Below are 7934 nucleotides of genomic sequence, written 5' to 3'. Positions count from 1 at the left end.
GTCCCTCCCTACTTTGATAAGCCCCTTCCTTTAAACTGGCTAATCTTTGGTGACTTTCTTTTTAGGTTTCATTGGTGGCGCAGCTCAACCAGATTTCACCAGGATGGATATAGGCATGGGTCTGATCACAGGGGTTGGAGGTAGACGGGCTCATTTATCACCTAGACAGTGAGTGAAGTGGCCAAGGTCGGGGGCAGGGATACCTAGGCTGAGTTACAAGAAATTCTAGAGGATCCGTGGATGGGTTGCGGTTCTGATGCTGTATGACAATATCGAATATACGTGCTGGGGCATTTTTCTGGGGGAGGGGGTCAATAATTTGCATCCGATTCTTAAATTGGTCTGTGGCCTCTGAATGGTTGAGGAGGCTCGCCTGGATTTTCTCTGCGGCGGTCTCTCTGCTTCAGGCTCCTGTACTTTTACTTTTTTTTTTATTTATTTTTATTTATTTTTTTAATTTTTCTTTTTTTTAAGACATCATCACTTTTTTTTTTTTTTAACGTTTATTTATTTTTGAGACAGAGAGAGACAGAGCATGAACGGGGGAGGGTCAGAGAGAGGGAGACAGAATCTGAAACAGGCTCCAGGCTCTGAGCTGTCAGCACAGAGCCCGACATGGGGCTCGAACTCACGGACCGCGAGATCATGACCTGAGCCGAAGTCGGCCGCTTAACCGACTGAGCCACCCAGGCGCCCCCAGGCTCCTGTACTTTTAATATAGTTTGTTGTCGGGGCGCCTGGGTGGCTCGGTTGGTGAAGCGTCTGACTTCGGCTCAGGTCACGATCTCGTGGTTTGTGGGTTCAAGCCCTGCGTCGGGGCTCTGTGTTGATAGCTCAGCGCCTGGAGCCTGCTTCAGACTCTGTGTCTCCGTCTCTGCCCGTCCCCTGCTCACGCTCTGTCTCTCTGTCTCTCTCTCTCTTAAAAACAAATAAACATTTAAAAATTAAAAAAAATAATAACGTGTTGTCTCAGGAGCCCCTGGAGCCGAGTTACAAGCAATGGCTGACTCCTTGGGGCCACCTGGTGGTGCTGGGGTGCATAGCATCCTTTGGGCAACAGGAAAAGCCCTGGCCAACTTCCTGTCCCACAAGTTGTAGGAAAGGGTGTGATGCCCTTCTCTCCACCCACTCTGCACTCAGCTTCTTCTGAGGCCCCCTGGGAGGCCACATGGGAGTCCAGAGTCAGGAACTGGGTGAGCCTGGGTCTGGTCTGGGTGGAGGGTGTGCTGAGAGCGGCCTTGGGTGGGGAGGGAGGCGTCTCGGCCGAGTGGAGATAGAGGGGCTGGAAACCCCTGGCCAGATTTGAGAACAAAGACTGAGCTTTGCATCTCTCAGAGGGCTTCCTTGAACCAGCTCCTTCACCCTGTTTGTCTCCCGAGAGGCAGGCATGTCTATGCCCAATTCACAGAGGAGGAAGCTGAGGCCAGAGGTATGATGTGACTTGCCCAAGACCACCCAGCTAGACAGTTGTGAAACCGGTCTCCCCACTATAGATGCACACCTCCCCCTTTCCCAGCCTCCTTGCCTCCTCTCCTGGTGCCCCCCAGATTGGGCTGCCTGGGCTCCAGAGTTTGGAGTGGCCTTGCATGCTTCTGGTGGAGGGAGTTCCGGGTGGCAAGACGGGAGTCTAGTTCCTTCAGTTGTGCTTGTCGTGCAGCAGGCCAACAGACCAGACCCCCTGCCAAGGGCCCAGGGCAGGACAGGACAGGCACCTGCAGCCACCAACTCAGCGGGACTGCTCCCCGTGCTGTAGGACAACCCAAAGGAAGGCCCCAGTGTGACACAAGCATAGCGCCAAACAGTGGGGCTCACCACCGCGGTGGGAACTGGAGACTGACTATTGGAGACAGGAAAGGTTTGGTCCTCGGGTGTCAGATCAAACTATTGTTCTGGAATCTGAGTGAGGTTGATGCTGGGAGGTGGCATCACAGACCCGCTGCCTTCTCAGCCGTCTTGGCCAGGCTCCCTGTCTCCACCCTGAGTTTGGAAACCTTCCCTGTCTTCTCCCCCCATGCACAGAGCTCACGCCCTTCCCGTATTTAACATTCTCTGTTGCATTTGCCTGTTTGCTTGTCTACAGCGCTCTCAGGCTCTGAGCATCTGGGAGTGGGACTGCGTTTGTCATATTTCATTGTGGTATCCCTGGCAGTCAGCCCACGGTCAGGCACATGGCAGGTATTACCAAAAAATGTCTGAAATGAGAAAGTGACAGAGGCACATAGCGTCATGGGGATTCTTTTTTTTTTTTTTTTTTTTTTTTTTTAACCTGGACAGGAATTCTGAGATGCCCAGAGTGGAGCAGACAACTATCAGGCTCACTGGAAAAACAAAAAGGAACAAGGATCCATCCCTTGGTCTAGCCTCAAATCCCCAGCATGAGAGTACCTCCTGGTTGCAGTGGTCATGAGCAGTTCTGTGTCTTTGTTGGGCTATGTTGATAGAGACTTGACCTTGTAGGATGCTACAAGCTGGTGTTTGTGAAGTTCGTGGCAATCCCAGGGAGAGGCCTGTCTTCTCGTGGTGCCATTGCTGTGCTTTTCCTCTGGGTCAAGAGCACATAAGCTATCAGGATTTCAAAAATTTTAAAATAATTATTGAATTTTAAACACGTCAGAAAGGATATTATACATATGAACTTATAAAAGGCATAAAGAATACAAAGAAAATGAATGTGCATCTATTGTGCATTAAGCTTAAGAAATTGTTTTCATGTATTGTATCATTTAATTCAAAATATACATCTCAAAAAATATATAATTCAAAAATAAGTTTCCATTGCCATAACTTTGAAACCTCCTGGTACCCTTTCCAAATCCCTTCCGCATCTCCAGAGAAAATTTTATTGTTTTCTTTTTTCTTTATAATTTATCACAAAGGGATGTATTGCAAATAATATATTTAGTTTTGAGTGCTTTTGAAATTTATTTAAGTGGAGTCATGTTGCGTGCATTCTTTTATGACTGGCTTTTTAAAAAAATCAACATTCTAGGGGCGCCTGGGTGGCTAGTCGGTTGAGCGTCCGACTTCTGCTCAGGTCATGATCTCACGGTCCGTGGGTTCGAGCCCCGCGTCGGGCTCTGTGCTGACAGCTCAGAGCCTGGAGCCTGTTTCAGATCCTGTGTCTCCCTCTGTCTCTGCCCCTCCCCCACTCTCACTTTGTCTCACTCCGTCTCTCAAAAATAAATAAATAAATAATTTTTTTAAAAAAATCAACACTCTAGTAGTCTGTCCTGGTTGGCGAATATCGCTGTGGTTTACTCATTTTCATTGCTGGATGATACCCCACTCGACCAAATCACAATGTATGTAGCCAGTCTCCTTTCCTTTGAATACTATTTTGATGGTTTATTTACTTTTTCCGTCCTTTTACTTTCTGCATCTTTGTGTTTTAAAAATGTCTCTTGCGGATGGCTTGTACCTGGATGATTTAAAACTTCAGTGATACAAACTTTATCTTTTAACTGGCAAGTTAATGAATCCACTTATGCTTATCACTACTGATGAGTGTGGATTTATTTATATTATGCTGCATTTCCTACTTGCTCAGTTTCCAATTATTTTCCCCCCTTTTTTGTTTGCTTTTGTACTGAGGACTCTGGTCCCCCCTTCATCAGTCTGGAGTTATATATCTTAGTTCTGTCCTCTTGGCGGGTACCCTGCAAACTTTAATAAGCGTACTGAATCTAATCTAATCAAAAGCTGATCAGTATCTTTCCTCTCCGGTTCAAGGCCCCTGGATTTAAGTGCAGTCACCTGCCTGACTTACTGTAATAGCCACACCAGGTGATCCATATTCCTGTACAGCCTCCTGTCCCAGAGTGTGGCTGCGTCCTGCGACTTGCTTCTCATCAACAGAATACGGCAGAGACGATGGGAAATCACTGCCGTGATTACGTTTCTTTATAGAGGATTCTGTGTGACTGGAAGAGAAAGACTTTTCTGCTAGTCCTGAAGAAGCAAAAACTCTCATGTATGAGCTGTCAGTGGAGAGGGCCACGTGGCAGGGGGCTGTGAGACGCCTCTAAATGCCGAGAGACATCAGGCACACAGGGCCCTCAGTTCTGAGCCGTGAGAAGATGAATTCTGTTGACAGCCCAGGGGAGCATAGAGGGGGTGATTCCCCCCGTCAAGCATCTGATGAAGACTGCAGCCCTGCTGTTTCCTGGCTCACCCTGTAGGGGGCGACATCCTGGAGATTCTGCCTGCTGAGGATAGGCTCCTAACAGATAGCCTTGACCTTTGCCTTCACTGCTTGGGGTAGGGATTGGGGCCGGGAAGCCGACCACCTCTTCTCTCTGTGATGTGAGCCAGATTGCGATTTGGGGGTTGGTGACTATATCTCCTTGTCTCAGAGGCTCCAAAGCCTGGCACCCGGTGGGTGTGTGATTCATGTTAATCGTGGAAAGATGTTAGCCTAAGGATTATCTGCTGGAGTCTCTACCTTCCAGTACTTTGTCTTATTCTCAAAGACAAGGTCTAAGGAGGTTTACTGGCTTGCTTACCGGCCCCACATTTTCCACAGGGTCCTACTCAGTTTTTCACCTCTCCTGTTAAGCTCTCTGTCATAATTCCAATTCAACGCTGGGTGGACATTCCCCCGAATTCGTACACGTTTTAGCCTGAATTCATCGTTTCATCGTCTCAATAAGACTAGCATCCACTGAAAAAAACTCATGTACCGCCTGCCAAGCTCTGTGCTAAGTGTTTTAATCCTTCAACTCAGTTCATCTTTACATCTTTTTGAGAGAGGTGCTTGTCATATTACCATGTTACAAAAGAGGAAACTGGGGCACAGAGAGGTTAAACAACATGGCCAGGGTAACACAGCTAGTAAGTGTTGCAGCCGGGATTCATGATGGTCTGACTCATGCTCATGCTCAAAGTAGGGGCTTTCTGGTGCGAGGAGCATGCCTTGGATTTTTATCTGTTTGTTTGCCTTTTCTTCCCCTTGATCTTCTGCCTATTCTTGATCTGCCTATGACGGCCTGGCGTCATGCCTGTGTCTTGATGTTTGATAAATTTGTTGATTCACTGACATTTCACTGGTGGCACTGTCATGCTGCAGCCTACCACTAGGTGGTGCTACATTCCAGAGAGTGGACGGCAGGCTTCCCCCGCCCCACCCCCACCCCCGCCCCAGCTCCGGGCACTGGGGAACGAGCCTGGTCTCTCCATCCAGAAGTGGGAAGGCTGGGGTGCCTGGAGGAGGGGGACGCCACACCTCCCAAGCAGAGAAGGGAGGCGAGAGAAGCCGGCACTCCACCCGGTGCCTGGCGCTGCTTGCTCGAAAGCAGGCTGGCAGAAAAAAAATGGGTGGACAAGACGGCAGAGGGACCAGAAAGTGGGTCTGTGGGTCACCGTGGTGGGATGGAAATGAGTCGGGGCCACAGCCTACCAGAAAAGCAGCCTAGAGGATCTTGCTAGAGAGGGCCTGGACGTCCCCCTCTTCTCAGGACCGTAGGATGCAAATGGTCAAATCAACCTTTGAATTCCAGCCCCATCCGGATGTGTGGCTTCCCCATCTCCCCGTCGGGCCTCCAGCCGCGGTTGCGTTTCAGATCCCAGGAGAGAAATGTGCAGTGACTGATCCCAGATCCCGACCTTCTGGCCCCTGCGAACCTTCCAGCATCCTCTTCCACGCACCCCCGCCCACACTCTGGCACTTTTTGGTGGAGAAACAGGTCAGGGAGGGAGAAACAGGATTGGGAGGGCGGGGCTCAGATGCGGGCGGGCCCCTGCAGGCTGTGGTCGGTCATGCGGGGCTTCCTGCAGGAGGAAGGTTCCAGTGGGTAGGGGGCCTCCAATTTTGTGGACTTGAGTGCCAGCCAGGTCTAGGCGCGTGGTTCAGCGCAGCAGGAAGAACACAGCATGTCAGGGGACCTGAGCGTGACCACCCCTCTCCTCTTCTGCAGGGGAACATAACAGTTACTGTCCACAGTGCAAAGGTGGTCTTGTGAGTGGAAGGCAGTATTATTAACAATTACCCTGGGACAATAGGTGGAAACTGGGACAGCTATCTTGACAAACCAGGAAACTGTGGCCACCCAGCGTATCCATAAAATGAGTTACCTTCGAAGAACCATCTAAAGCTGACGTCCTCCATGAGATGCAGAGAAGCTTCTCGTGGAGCTCACTCATTGATCCCTGGAGCCAATCAATCTGTCTGTTGGTCCCTGGATTATACGGATCCAATAAATACATATACAGCGGCTCGGGTCCCAGGCCCTGGAGTGTTATGCAGTCACACCCCTGTCCTCAGGGGAGAGGCGAGGTCCTCCGCTTGGCCAGGGTCTTCGTCTTGGGGTCATTGAGCCCATCCCTCCCTCCCTGATCCCATCCTAGCTCTGCTCCCAGGAGCCCTTGGCCAGTCCACTCTTCTGTCTCCGGGCTTCTGGTGCATGGAATACACCTCCCCCGGGAGGGTTTCCAGGAAGTGCAGGGAGAGTCCCCTGCCTTGCCCGCCCTTCCGCATCCCACCCTAGCTTCACCATCCTAACAACCCCATGACAAATTATCCCACGACCAAGCTAAATTGGCCGCTCCATCAAATACCGTGGATTATAGGGAAGGAAGGCACATAGCTCATTAACTCAAACCGGCCCCTCCCCCAGGCTTCATCTTCCCTCCCTCCCCCTCCATTTACTTCTGGAGGAGACTTGGCCAGAGGACTACGGCCTCTAAGGGCTTCCTGGATGAGAGGGGAACTTGAGGGCAGGGGACAGTTGTTTGGACCCTCAGAGTCAGGACAGGGCATAGAATTGGCCATCCTCACGTGGCATGGGACCCTCCAGCAGAGGGCGCCATGGCACAGCGTGGCCCCTTCCCTTCCAGACTTTTCACCCAGTCCTGCCTGGGTCTCCTGGTGGGGGGGGGGGGGGGGGGTGTGGCGATGGGGTGGAGAAGCAGCTTGGGGTGGGTGCTTCCTCCTGAGGCCATTCTATGAGGAAGGAGGAACAGCTCTCTCCCTGGAGACCCTTTTTGGAGCCGGGGAGGGGACAGCTCCACCAAGAACCAGGGTCTCACCCGGTGGCCCCTGAAGCCTTGATCAGCTGCAGGTGCTGTGGTGTGGAGGGAAGTCAGGGAGGGTCTCCCGGGATGCTGGGGCGACCTTGCCTTAGCCTGGCAGTGGGGATTCTGGTTTCAGCTAAACTGCATGGTTGGCATTTCCAAGGGGAGGAGGCTGTGGGAAGGAGGTGCGGGCAGCCCTGTTCAAAGACTCAAGAAAAGAACCAGGTTGGTTGAGAAAATAAAGCGCTTCTCCATTCAAGGGCCCACCTGTGCGCAATGGCCCGAAGGCCTGGAGGAATCACCCTTTCAGAGGGTAATGAAGAATTCATCAGGCTTTTGTATCTGCCTGCCCCTGATCTCCTTGAGCCCAGACAATGGTGCGCTGGGGGCCTTTGTCTCCCTCCCTAGAGAGGCAATGTCAAATGTTGGCCACACGTGGGTGGGGAGCCCGCCCCTCTTGGAAAAGGGGCAGTCCCGTAACTTGACAAAGGGCACCAAATTCAGGGCTAATTAGCTGGAAATTAAATTTTCCATTTGGCTGGGCCAGAGACAATTGGGGGTGGGGCCTGGAGTGAGGAGAGACCCCTGGGAAGAGAGACGGTGTCCGCTTTGCCTTGGTAAACCTCACATCATGAAGAAAGCAGGGGGTGCCCCGCAGGTACCCATCATCAGAAAACCAGTCAGCCAGCCAAGCAAACCGACCACCCAACACCAACACAACGGTGACTGTACTTTGAAAGTCTTTCTAGTGAAGACGCGCGCCATCCACCTGCCTTCAGATAGAGACAAAGGGTGCTGACAGAGACATCAGGAAGTCACTTTATTCTTCAGATCTTCTCTGGCACCCACTCTGTGCCCGTCCAGCAGCAATGCATAAAATTCCACCATTAGAAATCCATTTCTTTGTGACTTCACACCGGGCAATG

General features: G+C 51.3%; 1 long non-coding RNA gene across 1 annotated transcript; it reads right to left on the bottom strand.

Annotated features, from left to right (window-relative positions):
- Positions 1 to 2288: 2288 nt before the first annotated feature.
- Positions 2289 to 6166, bottom strand: LOC122203655. Its single transcript, XR_006195283.1, has 3 exons — positions 6070 to 6166; positions 3767 to 3920; positions 2289 to 2562 (listed from the first exon to the last, which is right to left on the bottom strand). It is a non-coding gene; the product is annotated as an uncharacterized LOC122203655 (long non-coding RNA).
- Between the last annotated feature and the right edge of the window lie 1768 nt (positions 6167 to 7934).

This window comes from Panthera leo, chromosome D3 (genome assembly GCF_018350215.1).
Source record: "Panthera leo isolate Ple1 chromosome D3, P.leo_Ple1_pat1.1, whole genome shotgun sequence".
Classification (NCBI taxonomy): domain Eukaryota; kingdom Metazoa; phylum Chordata; class Mammalia; order Carnivora; family Felidae; genus Panthera; species Panthera leo.
This window is presented reverse-complemented; position numbering and strand designations above follow the sequence as displayed.